The sequence below is a fragment of the Moschus berezovskii genome, chromosome 5 (assembly GCF_049115385.1).
Source record: "Moschus berezovskii isolate FMDL1 chromosome 5, NW_MosBer_1.0, whole genome shotgun sequence".
Classification (NCBI taxonomy): domain Eukaryota; kingdom Metazoa; phylum Chordata; class Mammalia; order Artiodactyla; family Moschidae; genus Moschus; species Moschus berezovskii.
The window spans coordinates 34,006,779-34,028,798 of NC_142464.1; the positions used below are offsets into that span (position 1 = coordinate 34,006,779).

General features: G+C 37.5%; 1 protein-coding gene across 1 annotated transcript in view; it reads left to right on the forward strand.

The window, feature by feature from the left end:
* Nucleotides 1–22,020, forward strand: part of STPG2 (sperm tail PG-rich repeat containing 2) — a 376,150-nt gene that overhangs the window by 251,709 nt on the left and 102,421 nt on the right. The gene's annotated exons all lie outside the window — the stretch shown is intronic.

The following is a 22,020-nucleotide window of genomic DNA, read 5'->3' on the forward strand; positions in this document are numbered from 1 at the left end:
ATGGTCACCCAGAAATGTTTTAGGGAAATTAGTTCTTTGAGGTCCAGGTATTATCACTGTCACCAAGACCAATCAATCAAAGTAACAGATATCTTTTCCAGAGTCCCTTAAAGTAGATTAGATTGGTTTTCATATTTTCTGAAGATTTTTTTCCTTTGCCTTTACTCTCGTCTCAATAAAATGTATTATAGATTGAATGCATAGTAAGAGTTTAAGTTCCAGAATTGGAATCTGACTTTTCATTACTTCAGTATTTAGCCTCAGGCAAGTAAACTCACTAATTGTTTCATTACTTTCTATTTTACAAAATTGAGATAATACTTGCCACCTACTTGACTCTCATGAGAATATGAAAGATTAATAAACCCTACTTCAAAGTCATTTTCAGGACATTTGAATCTCCTAGAAGTATAAAATCTTATTATAATATGAAACATGTTTCTTCTTAGTGCAAAGCCAGCAATAGCTTCTGAAAGAATTTGGGATAGGAAAATATCTTCATTAAGAAGACAGTTATTTGGAAGTCAAAGACATATTGGCTGTCAGTGTCACACAACTGTAGATTAGCTGGTTAACTAAATGAAAAGAATTTATCACAATAAGCCAATACTTCAATAAGTTTGCCATCCTTCATCTTATTTTTTTTTTTTTTACATCCTGCATCTTAAAGTAGCCTATAATTCAAATAAATGATAGCAGATATCCCACATGCCTCTATAATAAACACATTCGAAAAAATATATGCATTTCTGAAGCTATTACTTGATGCCATGATTATGAAATTTGATTTCCTTTGACATATGTAGATACTGTAATATTATAGAATGATTCATTTTTTTGAACTTAATCTTAAAATATACAGTCCAAAATATGTCTCTTACATATATAGGTGACCAGGGCCAATTCAATTAATATCCAAACCTTGTTTTGGTAATTGAAGATTAACTTCTGTTTGTCCTGTTACATTGATCCAATCTAGGAAAATAAGTCAGGTGTGTATCAACTCTCTGAATAGGTTCATCTTATTTTGTTGATTTTTGTTTAGGCTAGATTTTTTATTGACTGATATGACAAGGAATTCTTAATTATATAATGAGAATAGCTCATTTATGTTTATAGTTCTTAATACCATTTAACTTTTGTTGGGGACAACTGGTATGTTAAGTCTTTAGGTTTTTGTTTTAAATTATTGTTATATGATCAAAAGCTACAATGGTGGTAATTCTGTTGGTTATATGTTTTATGTCAATGTTTATCCTATGAATGATATTCTTTCTTATCATATCTTCTTAGAAATAGAAAAAGTGGTTTTTTTTTTAATCTCTAATATTTGTCACTTAAATCTTAGTAATTGTTTTACCTTAATACCAGTGATAAGAGCCATTTGGGTTTTATGTCAAATTATTTATGAGCCAGATAAAATTATTTTCTATTACTATATATGTGTATTTGTATACATTTGAAACTATAAGACAGAGTTAATTTATAGAGCCTGATATGCATATTTCTTACTTGAGTCATGACATTGGCAAGAAGAATTGAGTGCTTTGCCTTATAGAACTTAAAGAACTTGTACCTATAATAGAATAGGCAAGTTAAAAATTTATTTCTGTCTGATATATGTAGGTAAAAGTGGTAGGAACTGAGATTGATAAATGACATAATATGAGTTTGGTTGATATATGAATAGTATTCTTGAGACTCATAAACTTACAGGACATTCAATCACTCAACATTCTATAGCTGTGTATTTATTTCAAATTATTTTAGAACTTTTATTAACACTATGGAAGTGATTTTGTCTTATTCAAATGAAGTCTTTGAAGTTATTTAAGAAGGATAAAACTCATTTTCATTAGTCTAAATTAAAGGGGAAGTATATAGCTGCAGTCAGTATGCTGTATACCATTAAATGTTGTGTAACTAATAACACATTTGAATCATTTAATGAAGAAGTTATTAAATGAAGTGTATTACAGTATAAAGCAATCTACTCATACATACCAAGTTTTAATTCAGGGATATGTAAATGACTTTGTGATTAATCCAGTTCAGGTAAAGTAAAATTGTTAAGTGTAAAAATAATTAAACTTTATTTTTTCTCTCATATTTGACCTGTTTTTGGACATTTGGGGGAGGAAAATACTCAGCAAATTTAAAAAGAAAATGAATGAAAACACTGAGAATGTGGAAATTGGGGACTCTTTTGTATCACAGTGGGAGTATAAATTGATTGATATCAGTGATTCTAAAGGATAGGCTGGCAGTATGTTTCATGGGAGTATACATCCCATTTAACCTTAAAATTCTACTTCTATGATTCCTCTATGAAATAATTGATAATATGCCTAAAGTTTTATATTTTATACATCAAGTATATTCATCCAAGAATACTAAACATGAAAAGTTTTAAATACATTAAATGAAAGAAAAATAGGTAATTCTGATATATAAACTGAATAGAGTCCTATGAGAAAATTTTAAAATGGTATATATCATTTAAGCCTGATAACAGAATAGGATTCATTTGATCAGTCATTCAACAAATATGTACCGAGAGCCTCTTACATATTAAGCACTGTTCCAGGGACTTATGATAGAGCAGTGAACAAGATATAAACATTGTTTCATGGAACAGAACTTTAGGATCGAGACAGTTAATAAATAAATGAATAAATAGATCAATAAGTTGATAATTGAGAGAAGGAAAAGAAAAGAATACAAGATGGTTATAAATGCTATGGAGAAAAATGAGAAAAAAAGAATGGGAGTTCATTGTGGGTTCTGCATCAGTTTAAAAAGTGTTATCAGTGAAGAAAATAATATGTGATTAAACATAATATGTGATTATAATATGTGAAATAATACGTGATTAAACAACCTTACGCTCATGAAAGATTTTGTTTTACTTTTCAATTTTTGCTTTCTCTGTATGAACATACACTGTTTTATAGTAAGTAAAAATGCTTTAAATCATCAAAAATGATTTAAAAATTTTTAATAAAACAATTGAAATTTAAAACAGGATTTAGTTAAAATCAATATTTAAGTGAATAATAGATTAAACAATACATAGTATAAATATAACACTTGTAGGCTGAACATAACAGGTACTGAGACTGTTTTTGTATAGAAAGCATATATCATTTCTAATGAAAATAGCACGATTTATGTATCACATTGGAGAAGGCAATGGCAAGCCACTCCAGTACTCTTGCCTAGAAAATCCCATGGATAGAGGAGCCTGGTAGGCTGCAGTCCGTGGGGTCGCTAAGGGTCAGACACGACTGAGCGACTTCACTTTCACTTTTCACTTTCACACATTGGAGAAGGAAATGGCAACCCACTCCAATGTTCTTGCCTGGAGAATCCCAGGGAAGGGGGAGCCTGGTGGGCTTCCGTCTATGGGGTCACACAGAGTCTGTCACGACTGAAGTGACTTAGCAGCAGCAGCAGCATGTATCACATTCCCACGGGAAATTATTTTAGGAAACAAATATAATTCATCTTTGAAGTTAATTGAACATATTCCATGAAGATGTTTTTGTTCACTTTTTCAATAAATATAAGCAGCACCTTTGATACAAAAATCAGTGTAGTGTGAAAACTAATTATTTATTCTATTTTCTCAGTGGTTTGTAATATTACAGCTTCAGAAATACTACAAAGTTTGTCAAAATGCAGTTCATCCCACTCGCTGAGTGCTGGTGCAATAAACATGTAATTTTTTGGCTTGTTTTTCTATAGCTTCCAGAAATGCTTTTCAGCTGTGAAAATGCAGTATAATTCTGAGTATAGGCAAAACTTAATCAGATCAATATTGGAGATTTGCTGATTTTATATCATTATTAAAAACGGTGGAAATTTTATTACTGATTGTAAGCTAACTTTATTTGATTTGCTCTCAAATTGTTTTTGTTTCTTTGTGCACTTCATATATCAGATAAATTCTTATTTATATACAATGTGAGAAAGATAAATTTATTTGCTAGGTGTATCTTAAAGGTAAAATTACCCTATATATAGTATACAGAAAATGAATTTTCTGAGTCATTCACTTTTTGTATACTAAAGAATCTTTGAAGCCTATGGAAAAAGCTTCATTTGAGGAGAAATTAACTATGTTGGGGGAGGGGAAAAAAGGGTTGATGCAAAATATTTTAGAACAGAAAGGTTAACAGAATCAAAATCTGAAATAGAATGGTAGCCTTAAAGCAGAAAATGGACTTTATTTAGGTGGAAAGTAAGGTGTAAAGAATAACTGAAAATGTATAGATTTTATATAGAGAGATAATAGAAGTATTCCTCTTTTTTGTACTTTGCTTTATGGCACTTTACTGATACAGCTTTTTTTTTTTTTAATAAACTAATGCTCTGTGGCCACCCTGTTGAGCAAGTCTATCCACACCATTTTTCCAACAGCATTTCCCACTTCCTGTCTCTGCGTCACATTTGGTAATTCTCACAATATTTCAAGATTTTAATTATTATTATGTTTGTTACGGTGACTTGTAGTCTTGTGATCTTTGATGTTACTATTTTAATTGCTTGGGGACATCATGAACTACACCCATATAAGATGACAAACTTAACTGGTAAATGTCATGTGTGTTCTGACTGCTCCATCAACTTGCAGTTCTCTTTCTCCCTCTTTCAGGCCTCCCTAATCTTTGATACATAACAATATGGAAATCAGACCAATTAATAACCCTAAAATAGCCTGTAAGTGTTCAAGTGAAAGGAAATGTTACATCCCTCACTTTAAATCAAAAGCTAGAAATGATCAGATTTAGTGAGAAAGACATGTTTGAAAACTGAGATAGGCTGATGTGATATAATATTGTTGCCTATAATCACTATGCTATGCATTAAATCTCTATGACTTACTTATTAGTTTTAAGTTGTGTACCCTTAAATAACATCTCTCCTCTTACCCCATTCCCAGTCCCTGGTCACCACCATTTTACTCTTTTTTTTGGAGTTTGACTTTAGATTCCACATGTAAGTGATATCATACAATATTTTTCTTTCTCTCTCTGACTTATCTTACTATAATGTCATTGACGTCCATCCATGTTATTACTACAAGTGGCAGGATTTCCTTCTTTCTTGTAGTTGAACAATAGTCCATTGTGTGTGTGTGTGGCATGGGCCACACCGTCTATATCCACTTACCTTTTCATGAGGACTTAAGGTTCTATCCCTATCTTGGCTAATGTGAATAGTACTGCAATAAATATGGGAGTGCTTGTAGCTGTTCAATAGTGGAGCAGCTCTTTATACAGATTTCTTAAACACAGAAAATGACATTACAAAGCATTCAACATGTACAGTATATAGTAGCAAGCTTGGAAAGTACATAGTGGCAAATCCTCATGGAATCTAAGATCAGATCAGATCAGATCAGTCGCTCAGTCGTGTCCGACTCTCCGTGACCCCATGAATCACAGCACGCCAGGCCTCCCTGTCCATCACCAACTCCCGGAGTTCACTCAAACTCATGTCCACAGAGTCAGTGATGCCATCCAGCCATCTCATTCTCCGTCGTCCCCTTCTCCTCCCACCCCCAACCTTTCCCAGCATCAGAGTCTTTTCCAGTGAGTCAACTCGTCGCATGAGGTGGCCAAAGTATTGCAGTTTCAGCTTTAGCATCAGTCCCTCCAATGAACATCCAGGATTGATCTCCTCTAAAATGGACTGGTTGGATCTCCTTGCAGTATAAGGGACTCTCAAGAGTCTTCTCCAACACCACAGTTCAAAAGCATCGATTCTTCGGCGATCAGCCTTCTTCACAGTCCAACTCTCACATCCATACATGACCACGGGAAAAACCATTGCTTTGACTAGATGGACCTTGGTTGGCAAAGTAATGTCTCTGCTTTTTAATATACTAACAAGGTTGGTCATAACTTTCCTTCCAAGGAGCAAGCGTCTTTTAATTTCATGGCTGCAATCAGCATCTGCAGTGATTTTGGAGCTCAAAAAAATAAAGTCTGACACTGTTTCCACTGTTTTTCCATCTATTTCCCATGAAGTGATGGGACCAGATGCCATGATCTTTGTTTTCTGAATGTTGAGCTTCAAGCCAACCTTTTCACTCTCCTCTTTCACTTTCATCAAGAGGCTTTTGAGTTCCTCTTCACTTTCTGCCATAAGGGTGGTGTCATCTGCATATCTGAGGTTATTGATATTTCTCCCAGCAATCTTGATTCCAGCTTGTGCTTCTTCCAGCCCAGCATTCCTCATGATGTACTCTGCATATAAGTTAAATAAGCAAGGTGACAATATACAACCTTGACGTACACCTTTTCCTATTTGGAACCAGTCTGTTGTTCCATGTCCAGTTCTAACTGTTGCTTCCTGACCTACATACAGGTTTCTCAAGAGGCAGGCCAGGTGGTCTGGTATTCCCATCTCTTTCAGAATGTTCCACAGTTTATTGTGATCCACACAGTCAAAGGCTTTGGCATAGTCAATGAAGCAGAATCTAAGATAAGTATAATAAATCAGATAAATTTATAATTGCATATATATATATTTGTATTAGATCAAAGCACTATATGTTCAAAAAATTTTCACATTTCATCTGTGACAACAAAATATTTTGCTTATTAAATGATATCGTGACTTCAAGGAAAAAACATCTGTTTTATAAATTTATATAATCCTCAGTTATAATTCATGAAGATGTTTAGCTTCGGTGAATGAAGTGAAAGTCGCTCAGTCATATCCAACTCTTTGGGACCGCATGGACTGCAGCCCACCAGGCTCTTCTGTCCATGAAATTCTCTAGGCCAGAATACTGGAGTGCATAGCCTTTCCTTTCTCCAGAGGATCTTCCCAACATAGGGATTGAATTGGGGTCTCCTGAATCGCAGGTGGATTCTTTACCAACTGAGCTCTCAGGGAAGCCCTTGAACCTTCAAATCTTAATGAAACTAATCATATTAAATCTTAGCAAAAATGTGTGAAAATTTTAGGCAAATATAATACAACTTTAAGTGGTCAGGCTTGCCTTCTAATGGAAGAAGTTGTCTCAACGGTTAGGAGGCTTCTTATTACTGGAGGTCTCTATCCATGAGCTGAATGACTTAACTTTCAGGAATGCTTTGGGATGGATTTCTGCAGAGAGTGGGAAGTTTGATTTGAGAAACTTTAAGCCCTCCACCCCTTTGCACTGTGTCCAAGTCTAATAATTCTCTAGATTATGAGGAGGCAGCTAGTATAAGGGCTTCCCAGGTGATGCAGTGGTAAACAATCCACCTGCCAATGCAAGAGACACAAGAGATGCAGGTTCAACCCTGGGTTGAGAAGATCCCCTGGAATAGGAAATGGCAACCCACTTTAGTATTCTTGCCTAGAAAATCCCATGGAAGAGGAGTCCAGTGGGCTACAGTCCATGGGATCACAAAGAGTCAGACAAGGCTGAGCGCATGCATGCTTGTGGCTAGTATCAGTTCAGTTCAGTCACCCAGTCGTGTCCGACTCTTTGTGACTCCATGAATCACAGCACGCCAGGCCTCCCTGTCCATCACCAACTCCCGGAGTTCACTCAAACTCATGTCCATCGAGTTGGTGATGCCATCCATCCATCTCATTCTCTGTCGTCCTTGTCTCCTCCCGCCCCAATCCCTCCCAGAATCAGAGTCTTTTCCAGTGAGTCAACTCGTCGCATGAGGTGGCCAAAGTATACAAGAATGTAAATTATAATGTGATCATAATGAGATTATTTATGAAGGAAACTTGAATTTATAGAGAATAAGGGTAAATAATACCATCTCTAATCTGTATTCAAAATTTTAGGAATTTTTTCCTAAAGATATCATATTAAATATTTCATTTTTACCTATATAACATAGGTCTAATTCCATTTTTATCACTAATGTCATTGATAATAATGGGTCTTGAATAGCAATCACTTTTAGCAAGAACAGTAATTTATCAACATTTCATTGTGTCAACAGACACTTTTCAAAATACTTTGTATATATTAACTAGTTTAATTTTCACAATAATCCTATAGTTACCACACTTTACAGAAAAAGAAACCAAATCTTAGTTTATGTTACTTGCCTAAGCTCTCACATTTTGAAGATAGCAGGCATTCAAATATAAGACATTGGCACATGGACATGTGCTTTTAACTGCTGTTTTCTAAGTATAGTTTTAATTAATAAATTGACATTAAATTTATAAATCCTTTGGTTATGAGCCAGATTAGAATGAATTCTTTCTCAATCCTTGGGGTTTTTATATACCTGTATATATAGATGATCAAATAGAACATATAAAGGTGAGTCAACTGTAAGATAGAGACTCTATCAATAGTATGAGGTAGGTCAGTCCCTAGGCAATAATTCAACTTGACTTTATAAACAGAGTTTCTGAGGATGACAAGCAGCCCCCGATACAGTTTTAAGTGTAAACATAATCTTCATATCCTAGTACCTTTTGCATTCCTTTGTATATAAGGGAAAATATTTATAACTGAAGGATGAAGGAAGATCTCAGGGGAGAAGAGGATTAGAAGAAAAGCAGAAGAAAATTAAATGTATGATAATGCATCTGTTCTCAATATGCTTTTTGGACCAGGTTTTAGTTCCTATGGTAAGAGGAGTAAGAACTAGAAATGAAATTTTCATGAAAGATAGGTAAGATCTGGAATAAAGGCATTTCTAAAAATATTTAAAAAGCAACTTGAGACTCTAGGTCCAAGCAGTACTGCTTTAGGGACTAAAATGTGATAAAATGTCGACATGTTGTTGAAGACACCCTTCTTCAGGGAATATTTCATTAAGATGGGAAGGTTGAGCAGGATCTACATTGTTAACAAGCACCCGGATTAAGTCTAATGCAAGTGAGTTAGGATTTATCATTTCACAATGTGTCAAAGTTATCTCATTTAGTATTCATCATATGTTTTTTTAAGTCATCCATAATTTTGAGTTATTTTCTAATTATTGACTATGGAATTCTTACCCATATCTGTTGGTTCCAGCTCAAGCTAACAAAATGAGAGTGTTCCTATTCATTTTATTTGTTTTCCTATATACTTCCACCTTGGGCCTTAAGACAAACTGAAGCAATACCAAGAAACTTAATATATCGATATTAAATCAGGTTCTCCAGAAACAGACCCTGAGATAAGAATTAAAATGATTTATTAAGGAGAGATCTATGAGAAATTGGTAAAAGATTGGGAAAAACAGGAATTGGAATGGGTGGAAGCCCAGCAGAGATGCAGTCTGTGGCAACGTCCTACAGAGGGAAGCCTAAGTTTAGCCTGATCTCCAAGGGAATAGGGGGCTTCCCTGGTGGCTCAGACAGTAAAGCATCTGCCTGCAATGTGGGAGACCTGGGTTCTATCCCTGAGTTGGGAAGAGCCCCTGGAGAAGGAAATGGCAACCCACTTCAGTATTCTGGCCTGGAAAATTCCATGGACAGAAGAGCCTGGTGGGCTACAGCCAATTGGGTTGCAAAGAGTTGGACACAACTGAGCTACTTTCACTTCACTTCAGTTAAGTTCTTACATTATGGTACACATCACGATAATCACTTTCAAAACAATGCCTAATTTGAGACTCCAAGGGGATACTTGCAATGCAAGCTGTCCTGTTCAGAGGCAAAAGCACTGACGCTTTCATACTTGCATATCTATCAGCCATTGTTTAAGGGCTGCCTTGGGGGCACATAAGATCCCATGTACATCTGGATCTCTGAGCTTATAGGCAAACTGGGCTCCTGACAGCATTCTTCTGAAAAAGAGCCATGGATGCTGGCTGCTGTAAGAAAAAGTACACAGTTGTTGGAAATGAGTAAAATATACTAACAACAATCTGAGAAAAGTGAATGGAGCACTGACATTATCAGCTTACCTGAAGTTTATTTTTTATTTTATTTTCATTAACTATCTTTTTATCGTCAGGTTTTTTTTAAAACTTATTTTTAATTGGAGGATAATTGCTTTACAATGTTGTGTTGGTTTCTCCCATACAACAATGTGAGTACACGTGTATCTCCTCCCTCTTGAGCCTACCTCCTCTGTCCCATCCCACCCCTCTAGATCATCACACGTCACTGGGCTGAGCTCCCTGTGTCATATAGCAGCTTCCCAGTAGCTATCTCTTATATGCATGGCTGTGTATATACATCAGTGCTATCCTGTCAGTTTATCCCACCTTCTCCTTCCCCCTCTGTTAAAAATCAACAAATATTGTATGGTTGTACTCTGGCCATCCACTGTGCTGGATACAATGATTTGGAAATGCAAAAGGAAATTCAATTTAATCGAATATTTATAAGCTGAGTTAATTCACAATTTCTCTTTTTGAAGGTTTTTTTTTTTTTTTTTAAGGACTGGACCTTTAAAGGAATTTAACAAAATTCACCTTAGAAAGTCCAAAATTAATAACCTAGGCATGGGGGTTGCTAGACTAATCCATTGATTGATATTTAAGATAAATATAAAAAGCATTTCTGTTATTCCATTTTATCAGAATACTGTAAGTTACTGAAGTAAAGCAAATTATGTCAGTAAAAGTAAAGGAAATTGTAACTGGACAGACTTTGCATTTTATGATGCCAATTATTTGATATGATTCTTTCCTTCTTCCATTAATGGATTTATTCTTCCAATAAATGTAGTGAGCAGTTAATTTGCACCAGGAAGTAACTGAATTTCTGAAAGTAAATAGAAAAAAGATATTTCCTGCATTGTGTGTGTGTACGTGCATGCACATGCAAGCATGCTAAGTCATGTCTGACTCTTTGCAATGTCATGGACTGGGATTATCCAGGCAAGAGTACTGTGGTGGGTTGCCATTTCCTTCTCCAGGGAGTCTTGCCAACTCAGAAATCCAAACCCACATCTCCTGTGTCTCCTGCGTTGGTAGGTGGATTCTTTCCCACTGTGCCATTAATGGAGTTTAAAATATAAGCTTTTTAAAGGTAATATGGTGGCACAGTGGGAAAGAATCTTCTTGCCAGTGCAGGAGACATGAGTTCAATCCCTGGGTTGTAAAGATCCCCTGGAGAAGAAAATGGCAACCCACTCTGATATTCTTGCCCAGGGAATCCCATGAACAGAGGAGCCTAGTGGGCTATAATACATGGGGTTGCAAAGAGTCAGACATGACATAGCTACTGAACTACAACAAACAACATGCAATTATAATTTGTATTTTACAGTTTTGTAATTTTAAAGAATGTTTATCATTAATTTTTAAATATTTGGGTTACTTTTTTTCTATTCATTAGAACATAAGTAAAAATATTTTCTGACAGTATTTTAGTATTTAATAAAAGCACACACTTGTACTCACAATAAAAACAAAATATATTGGTTTTAAATATTAATAATGCTTTGTGTGTCCATAGGGGCTACTATATCCTGTTACTATTTTTGTTTCTTTATGAGCTAGTATTTATATGTTGTGATAATTAAACAGTGTATTGTTGATCTTTCTTGAGCACATTCTATTGAAAGCAACTTGATGTACTAGGATAAAAGTAAACTCTAGATTCTGACAGAATACATTCTAATTGGAGCTTATTTATGAGCTAAATGACCCTAAGCAAATATCTCATTTTCCCCTTCCTGTTTCTTTAATATGAGCATTCATCTCATTATTAATGTGACCAATGTAGTCCTTACGTATGGGAAACAAGAGCACCTTTGATTAATTTGCAAATTATGACCAATATCTTAATTCATGTTTTGTTTTTTTTAAAATTTTGTTTGGTCTTCACGCTATACATAACAAATAGTCTTCTTTTTTATTAATCTCAGTTTTATTTATTATTTTTTTACTTCACAATATTATATTGGTTTTGTCATACATTGACATGAATCTGCCCTGAGTGTACATGTGTTCCCCATCCTGATTCCCCTTCCCACCTCCCTCCCTATCCTATCACTCTGGGTCATCCCAGTGTACCAGCCCTGAACACCCTGTATCATGCATCGAACCTGGACTGGTGATTCGTTTCACATGTGATAATTTACACGTTTCAATGCCATTCTCCCATATCATCCCACCCTCGCCCTCTCCCACAGAGTCCAAAAGACTGTCTCGCATACAGGGTTATCATTACCATCTTTCTAAATTCCGTATATATGCATTAGTATACTATATTGGTGTTTTTCTTTCTGGCTTACTTCACGCTATATTATTATACAGTTTCATCCATCTCATTAGAACTGATTCAAATGTATTCTTTTTAATGGCTGAGTAATATTCCATTGGGTATATGTACCACAGCTTTCTTATCCATTCATCTACTGATGGACATCTAGGTTGCTTCCATGTCCTGGCTATTATAAACAGTGCTGTGATGAACATTGGGGTACATGTGTCTTTTTCAATTCTGGTTTCCTCAGTGTGTATGCTCAGCAGTGGGATTGCTGTGTCGTATGGCAGTTCTATTTCTGGTTTTTTAAGGAATCTCTACACTGTTCTCCATAGTGGCTGTACTAGTTTGCATTCCCACAAACAGTGTAAGAGGGTTCCCTTTTCTCCACACCCTCTCCAGCATTTATTGCTTGTAGACTTTTGGATAACAGCCATTCTGACTGTTGTGAAATGGTACCTCATTGTGGTTTTGATTTGCATTTCTCTGATTATGAGGGATGTTGAGTATCTTTTCATGTGTTTGTTAGCGTGTATATTTTTGAGATTAATTCTTTGTCTGTTGCTTCGTTTGCTATTATTTTCTCCCATTCTGAAGGCTGTCTTTTCACCTTACTTATTGTTTCCTTTGTTGTGCTAAAGCTCTTAATTTTAATTAGGTCCCATTTGTTTATTTTTGCTTTAATTTCCAATATTCTGGGAGGTGGGTCATTGAGAATCCTGCTGTGGTTTATGTTGTAGAGTGTTTTGCCTATGTTTTCCTCTAGGAATTTTACAGTTTCTGGTCTTGCAATTATAATCCATTTTGAGTTTATTTTTGTGTATGGTGTTAGAAAGTTTCATTCTTTTACAAGTGGTTGACCAGTTTTCCCAGCACCACTTGTTAAAGAGATTGTCTTTTCTCCATTGTATATTCTTGCCTCCTTTGTTGAAGATAAGGTGTCCATAGGTGTGTTGATTTATCTCTGGGCTTTCTATTTTGTTCCATTGATCTATATTTCTGTCTTTGTGCCAGTACCATACTGTCTTGATAACTGTGGCTTTGTAGTAGAGCCTGAAGTCCGGCAGGTTGATTCCCCCAGTTCCATTCTTCTTTCTCAAGATTGCTTTTACTATTTGAGGTTTTTTGTATTTCCATACAAATTGTGAAATTATTTGTTCTAGTTCTCTGAAAAATACCATTGGTAGCTTGTTAGGGATTGCATTGAATCTATAGATTGCTTTGGGTAGTATACTCATTTTCACTCTTCCGATCCATGAACACGGTATATTTCTCCTTGTATTTGTGTCCTCTTTGATTTCTTCACCAGTGTTTTATAGTTTTCTATATATGGGTCTTTTTTTTTTCTTTAGGTAGGTATATTCCTAAGTATTTTGTTCTTTTTCTTTGCAATGGTGAATGGAATTGTTTCCTTAATTTCTCTTTCTGTTTTCTCATTGTTAGTGTATAGGAATGCAAGGGATTTCTGTGTGTTGATTTTATATCCTGGAACTTTACTGTATTCATTGATTAGCTCTAGTAATTTTCTGGTGGAGTCTTTAGGGTTTTCTACGTAGAGGATCATGTCATCTGCAAACAGTGAGAGTTTTACTTCTTCTTTTCCAATCTGGATTCCTTCTTTTTCTGCTCTGATTGCTGTGGCCAAAACTTCCAAAACTATGTTGAATAGTAGTGGTGAGAGTGGGCACCCTTGTCTTGTTCCTGACTTTAGGGGAAATGCTTTCAATTTTTCACCTTTGAGTATAATGTTTGCTATGGGTTTGTCATATATAGCTTTTATTATGTTGAGGTGTGTTCCTTCTATTCCTGCTTTCTGGAGGGTTTTTTTTAATCATAAATGGATGTTGAATTTTGTCAAAGGCTTTCTCTGCATCTATTGAGATAATCATATGGTTTTTATGTTTCAATTTGTTAATGTGGTGTGTTACATTGGTTGATTTGCGGATATTTAAGAATCCTTGCATCCCTGGGATAAAGCCCACTTGGTCATGATGTATGATCTTTTTAATAAGTTGTTAGATTCTGATTGCTAGAATTTCATTAAGGATTTTTGCATCTATGTTCATCAGTGATATTGGCCTGTAGTTCTCTTTTTTTTGTGGCATCTTTGTCAGGCTTTGGTATTAGGGTGATGGTGGCCTCATAGAATGAGTTTGTAAGTTTACCTTCCTCTTCAATTTTCTGGAAGAGTTTGAGGAGGATAGGTGTTAGCTCTTTTCTAAATTTTTGGTAGAATTCAGCTGTGAAGCCATCTGGTCCTGGGCTTTTGTTTGTTGGAAGATTTCTGATTACAGTTTCAATTTCCATGCTTGTGATGGGTCTGTTAAGATTTTCTATTTCTTCCTGGTTCAGTTTTGAAAAGTTGTACTTTTCTAAGAATTTGTCCAATTCTTCCAAGTTGTCCATTTTATTTGTATATAATTGCTGATAGTAGTCTCTAATAATCCTTTGTATTTCTGTGTTGTCGGTTGTGATCTCTCCATTTTCATTTCTAATTTTGTTGATTTGATTTTTCTCCCTTTGTTTCTTGGTGAATCTGGCTAATGGTTTGTCAATTATATTTATCTTCTCAAAGAACCAGCTTTTGGCTTTATCGATTTTTGCTATGATCTCTTTTGTTTCTTTTGCATTTATTTCTGCCTTATTTTTAAAGATTTATTTCCTTCTACTAACCCTGGGGTTCTTCATTTCTTCCTTTACTAGTTGCTTTAGGTGTAGAGTTAGGTTATTTATTTGACGTTTTTCTTGAGGTATGCGTGTATTGCTATGAACCTTCCCCTTAGCACTGCTTTTACAGTGTCGCTGAGGTTTTGGATTGTTGTGTTTTCATTTTCATTCATTTCTATGCATATTTTGATTTCTTTTTTGATTTCTTCTATGATTTGTTGTTTATTCAGCAGCGTGTTGTTCAGCTTCCGTATGTTGGAATTTTTAATAGTTTTTCTCCTGTAATTGACATCAAACCTTTCTGCATTGTGGTCAGAAAAGATGCTTGGAATGATTTTCAATTTTTTTGAATTTACCAAGGCTAGATTTATGGCTCAGGATGTGATCTGTCCTGGAGAAGTTTCCGTGTGTGCTTGAGAAAAAGGTGAAATTAATTGTTTTGGGGTGAAATGTCCTATTTATATAAATTAGGTCTAACTGGTCTATTGTATCAATTAAAGTTTGTGTTTCCTTGTTAATTTTCTGTTTAGTTGATCTATCCATAGATGTGAGTGGGGTATTAAAGTCTCCCACTATTATTATGTTATTGTTAATTTCCCTTTTCATACTTGTTAGCATTTGTCTAACATATTGCAATGCTCCTATGTTGGGTGCATATATATTTAAAATTGTTATATCTTCTTGGATGGACCCTATGAGTATTGCTACTCCTGCTTTCTTTTGGTCTCTATTTGCATGGAATATCTTTTTCCAGCCCTTCACTTTCAGTCTGTATGTGTTCCTTGTTTTGAGGTGGGTTTCTTGTAGACAACATATATAGAGGTCTTGTTTTTGTATCCATTCAGCCAGTTTTTGTCTTTTGGTTGGGGCATTCAACCCATTTACATTTAAGGTAATTATTGATCGGTATGATCCCATTGCCATTTACTTTGTTATTTTGGGTTCATGTTTGTACACCTTTTCTGTGTTTCCTGTCTAGAGAAGATCCTTTAGCATTTGTTGGAGAGCTGGTTTGGTGTTGCTGAATTCTCTCAGCTTTTGCTTGTCTGTAAAGCTTTTGATTTCTCCTTCATATTTGAATGAGATCTTTGCTGGGTACAGTAATCTGGGCTGTAGGTTATTTTCTTTCATCACTTTAAGTATGTCCTGCCATTCCCTGCTGGCCTGAAGAGTTTCTATTGAAAGATGAGCTGTTATCCTTATGGGGATCCCCTTGTGTGTTGTTTGTTTCTCCCCTTGCTGCTTTTAATATTTGTTCTTTGTGTTTGATCTTTGTTAATTTGATTAATATGTGTCTTGGAGTGTTTTGCCTTGGGTTTATCCTGTTTGGGACTCTCTGGGTTTCTTGGACTTGGGTGATTATTTCCTTCCCCATTTTAGGGGAAGTTTTCAGATATTCTCTCTTCAAGTATTTTCTCATGGTCTTTCTTTTTGTCTTCTTCTTCTGGGACTTCTATGATTTGAATGTTGGGACGTTTAACATTGTCCCAGAGGTCGCTGAGGTTGTCCTCATTTCTTTTAATTCTTTTTTCTTTTTTCCTCACTGTTTCATTTATTGCTACCATTCTATCTTCTAGCTCGCTTATCCTATCTTCTGCCTCCATTATTCTACTCTTGGTTCCCTCCAGAGTGTTTTTGATCTCATTTATTGCATTATTCATTATATATTGACTCTTTTATTTCTTCTAGGTTCTTGTTAAACCTTTCTTGCATCTTCTCAATCCTTGTCTCCAGGGTATTTATCTGTAACTCCAATTTGTTTTCAAGGTTTTGGATCATTTTCACTATCATTATTTGGAATTCCTTATCAGGTAGATTCCTTGTCTCTTCCTCTTTTATTTGGTTTGGTGGGCATTTATCCTGTTCCTTTACATGCTGGGTATTTCTCTGCCTCTTCATCTTGTTTATATTGCTGTGTTTGAGTTGACCTTTCCGTATTCTGGCAGTTTGTGGTTCCTTTTTATTGTGGAGGTTCCTCACTGTGGGTGGGGTTGGACTGGTGGCTTGTCAAGGTTTCCTGCTTAGGGAAGCTTGTGTCAGTGTTCTGGTGGATGGAGCTGGATTTCTTCTCTCTGGAGTGCACTGAAGTGTCCAGTAGTGAAGTTTGAGATATAAATGGGTTTGGTGTGACTTTGGGAAGCCTGTATATTGAAGCTCAGGGCTATGATCCTATGTTGCTGGAGAATTTGTGTAGTATGTCTTGCTCTGGAACTTGTTGGCCCTTGGGTGGTGCTTGGTTTCAGTGTAAGTATGGAGGCATTTGATGAGCTCCTATCAATTTAAGTTCCCTGGATTCAGGAGTTTCAGGTGTTCTCAGAATTTGGATTTAAGCTTCCTGTCTCTGGTTTTCAGTCTTATTCTTACAGGAGCCTCAAGACTTCTCCATCTATACATCACCATTGATAAAACATCTAGGTTAATGGTGAAAAGTTTCTCCACAGTGAGGAACACCCAGAGAGGTACACAGAGTTACAAGGGGAAGAGAAGACAGAAGAGGGAGGAAAGAGATAGGGGTGACCAGGAGGAGAGGAGGGGGAATCAAAAGGGGAGAGACAGATCCAGCCAGTAATCAGTTCCCTAGGTGTTCTCCACAGCCCGGAACACACAGAGATTCACAGAGTTGGGTAGAGAAGAGAAGGTGGAGGGCAGAGATAGAGGTGATGTAGTGGAGAAAAAGGAGAGCCTGAAGGGGGAGAGAGCAGTCAGGCCAGTGATTCTGCTCCCAAGTAAAAATGGGTACTGAAGATTGGGTTCTTAAAGGTACAAAGTTTATAACAAATACCAAAAAGCAAAGATTAAAAATCTGGAGTAGAGGTTAGATTCTCAAAAATACAATATTTAAAAAAAAGTCACAAACATTATAAAATATATATATGAAGTTTGCTTTAAAAATAGGGTCTTTTTTTTTTTTTTTGCAAGGTAATGCTGCTAAGTCACTTCAGTCGTTTCCGACTCTGTGCGACCCCATAGACGGAAGCCCACCAGGCTCCCCCGTCCCTGGGATTCTCCAGGCAAGAACACTGGAGTGGGTTGCCATTTCCTTCTCCAATGTGTGAAAGTGAAAAGTGAAAGTGAAGTCGCTCAGTCGTGTCCAACCCTTAGCGACCCCATGGACTACAGCCTACCAGGCTCCTCCATCCATGGGATTTTCTAGGCAATAGTACTGGAGTGGCTTGCCATTGCCTTCTCCATTGCAAGGTAATAGTAGGTTATAAAAATGAAAATTAAAGGAGTAATGGGGACTTCAGTTCAGTTCAGTTCAGTCGCTCAGTCGTGTCCGACTCTCCGTGACCCCATGAATCACAGCACGCCAGGCCTCCCTGACCATCACCAACTCCCGGAGTACACTCAAACTCATGTCCACAGAATCGGTGACACCATCCAGCCATCTCATTCTCCGTCGTCCCCTTCTCCTCCCGCCCCCAACCTTTCCCAGCATTAGAGTCTTTTCCAGTGAGTCAACTCGTCGCATGAGGTGGCCAAAGTATTGCAGTTTCAGCTTTAGCATCAAAAATGAAAAAAAAATTTTTTTCAGATTAAAAAAATGATATAGTAAAAACATATCTAGGACTTTCTCTGGAGCTATTGTGGACAGTGTGGAGTCAGTTCATTTTAAGAAAGTTAGTTCCTTTGTCCAGCTTGTACTTCTCAAGGTATATAGGCCCCTTCCTATGTAGTAGGTGCTTACTACAGGGTTTTATTCTATTCCACCTGTCACTTCCAAAGTGGTTCCCTCTATTTTAGCTTCTGTTTGCTGGTCTCTTCAGTGTCTAGTTTCCACCCTGACACAAGGAGGTCAGTGGTGGTCACTTTTTTTACTCACTTGTTCAGTAGTGTTGTGGGGAGGGAGGAACACTGCAAACAAAAATCACTGGCGTGTGCTCACAGTGATTCAGCCACACTGGATTTGCCCCCGCTCACGGCGTGTGTGCTTTCCCAGTCTACACTGCTCAGGCTAGAGGTTGCTCTGCTGGAAACTGTCTGATGCTGGCCCTGGGTTGCATGTACTCCTCAGGTCTAAGCGGCTCAGGTTCAGGTTCTTGGGTACTCCACAAAGGTGCAGTCTTGGTTGTGTCAGCGTTTTCTGCCCGTCCCAGGTCTGAGCAACTCAGGTGATCAGGTGCTTGGCGAGCATAGTTGCCCCCAGTTGAAGGCTGTGACTTATTGCCTCCCCCGTCAAACTGCTCAGTTTTCTGGGTGTATAGTGGGCGTGTCTTCTCAGGTGTGCTGTGTATCTCTTCTGGGGAGCTGATCTCTGGCTGCACCCTCCTGGTGGATGTCAACCTTCCAGAAACCCAAAGAGTCTTGGCTGGCAACGAAGTCTGCTTGCAGTTTGGTATAGGATACCTACCTGGAGGCGCAATATACCCCTTCTGGCTCTGGCTGCCCTCGCCTGCCTGTCTCTGGTGGGGGATGGGCCAGTCCTCAGCAGGCTAATTCTGGGCAGTACTTTGTTCGGTGAGCGGGCCAGGCAGTGTCTTCAATTCAGTTCAGTTTAGTCACTCAGTCGTGTCCGACTCTTTGCGAGCCCATGAATCGCAACACGCCAGGCTTCCCTGTCCATCACCAACTCCCGGAGTTTACCCAAAATCACATCCATCGAGTTGGTGATGCCATCCAGCTATCTCATCCTCTGTCATCCCCTTCTACTCCTGCCCCCAATCCCTCTAGGCATCAGGGTCTTTTCAAATGAGTCAACTCTTCGGTGGCCAAAGTATTGGAGTTTCAGCTTCAACATCAGTCCTTCCAATGAACACCCAGGACTAATCTCCTTTAGAATGGACTGGTTGGATCTTCTTGCAGTCTAAGGGACTCTCGAGTCTTCTCCAACACCGCAGTTCAAAAGCATCAAATCTTTGGCGCTCAGCTTTCTTTGCAGTCCAAATCTCACATTCATACATGACCACTGGAAAAACCAGAGCCTTGATTAGATGGACCTTTGTTGGCAAAGTAATGTCTCTGCTTTTTAATATGCTGTCTATGTTGGTCATGACTTTCCTTCCAAGCAGTAAACATTTTAATTTCATGCCTGCAGTCACCATCTGCAGTGATTTTGGAGCCCCAAAAAATAAAGTCTGACACTGTTTCCCCATCTATTTCCCATGAAGTGGTGGGACCAGAGGCCATGATCTTAGTTTTCTGAATGTTGAGCTTTAAGCCAACTTTTTCACTCTCCTCTTTCACTTTCATCCCGAGGCTCTTTAGTTCTTCACTTTCTGCCATAAGAGTGGTGTCATCTGCATATATGAAGTTATTGATATTTCTCCTGGAAATCTTGATTCCAGCTTGTGCTTCTTCCAGCCCGGCGTTTCTCATGATGTACTCTGTATGTAAGTTAAAGAAGCAGGGTGACAATATACAGCCTTGACTTACTCCTTTTCCAATTTGGAACCAGTCCATTGTTCAATGTCCAGTTCTAACTGTTGCTTCCTGACCTGTGTACAGGAGGCAGGTCAGGTGGTCTGGTAATCTGATCTCTTTCAGAATTTTCCACAGTTTATTGTGATCCACACAGTCAAAGGCCTTGGCATAGTCAATAAAGCAGAAGTATACATTTTTCTTGAACTCTCTTGCTTTTTCGATGATCCAGCAAATGTTGGCAATTTGATCTCTGGTTGATCTCTGGTTCCTCTGCCTTTTCTAAAACCAGCTTGAACCTCTGAAAGGTCACAGTTCATGTATTGCTGAAGCCTGGCTTGGAGGATTTTGAGACTTACTTTGCTAGTGTGTGAGATGTGTGCAATTGTGCGGTAGTTTGAACATTCTTTGGCATTGCCTTTCTTTGGGATTGGAATGAAAACTGACCTTTTCCAGTCCTGTGGCCACTGCTGAGTTTTCCAAATTTACTGGCATATCGAGTGCAGCACTTTCACAGCATCATCTTTCAGGTTTTGAAATAGCTCCACTTGAATTCCATCACATCCACTAGCTTTGTTCCTAGTGATGCTTCCTAAGGCCCACTTGACTTCACATTCCAAGATGTCTGGCTCTAGATGAGTGATCACACCATCGGGATTATCTGGGTCATGAAGATCTTTTTTGTACAGTTCTTCTGTGTATTCTTGCCACCTCTTCTTAATATCTTCTGCTTCTGTAAGGTCCATACCACTTCTGTCCTTTATCGAGCCCAACTTTGCATGAAATATTCAGTTGGTATCTCTAATTTTCTTGAATTGAAGAGATCTCTAGTCTTTCCCATTCTGTTGTTTTCCTCTATTTCTTTGCATTGATTGCTGAGGAAGGCTTTCTTATCTCTCCTTGCTATCCTTTGGAACTTTGCATTCAAATGGGATATCTTTCCTTTTCTCCTTTGCTTTTTGCTTCCCTTCATTTCACAGCTATTTTTAACGCCTTCTCAGACAGTCATTTTGCTTTTTTCCATTTCTTTTCCATGGGGATGGTCTTGATCCCTGTCTCCTGTACAATGTTATGAACCTCTGTCCATCGTTCATCAGGCACTCTATCTATCAGATCTAGTCCCTTAAATCTATTTCTCACTTCCACTGTGTTAGAGCTTTTTGTGGGATAGCTATCCCGCAGTCTGGGTTGCTATCTGAAGCTAGTCCCCGCAGATTTCTTTGGTGCATTAATGCCCAGTCCTCATGCTATGCAATACAGTCCATGCCTCAATGTCCAACCCCCGCTTGCTGGTGGGGGATGCGAGTGTCTGGCCTGCTGCTCTACTGGGAGTTGCTTTTAGGCACATAATCTGTGGGTTTTAATTATTTATTTATTTTCCTCCTGATTATTTTGCCCTCTGAGATTCCAAGGCTCACCGCAGACCCACCAGAGAGAGTGTTTCCTGGTGTTTGGAAACTTCTCTCTTTTTTAAGACTCCTTTCCCTGGACGGATCTCCGTCCCTACCTCTTTTGTCTCTCTTTTTATCTTTTATATTTTGTCCTACCTCCTTTCAAAGACAATGGGCTGCCTTTCTGGGTGCCTGATGTGCTCTGCCAGCATTCAGAAGTTGTTTTGTAGAATTTGCTCGATGTTCAAATGTTCTTTCGATGAATTTGTGGGTGAGAAAGTGGTCTCCCCATCCTATGTCTCTGCCATCTTAGGACCACCTCCCAAATAGTCTTCTTAAAGTATATTATTGTTTATGATGTCTTGTTGGTCTAAACATTATACATTACTAGTGTATTTGTTTTTTATTGCTGTATTTGTGTACAAATTACCACAAACTCAGTGGCTTAAACCAAAACCCCTTTATTAGCCCACAG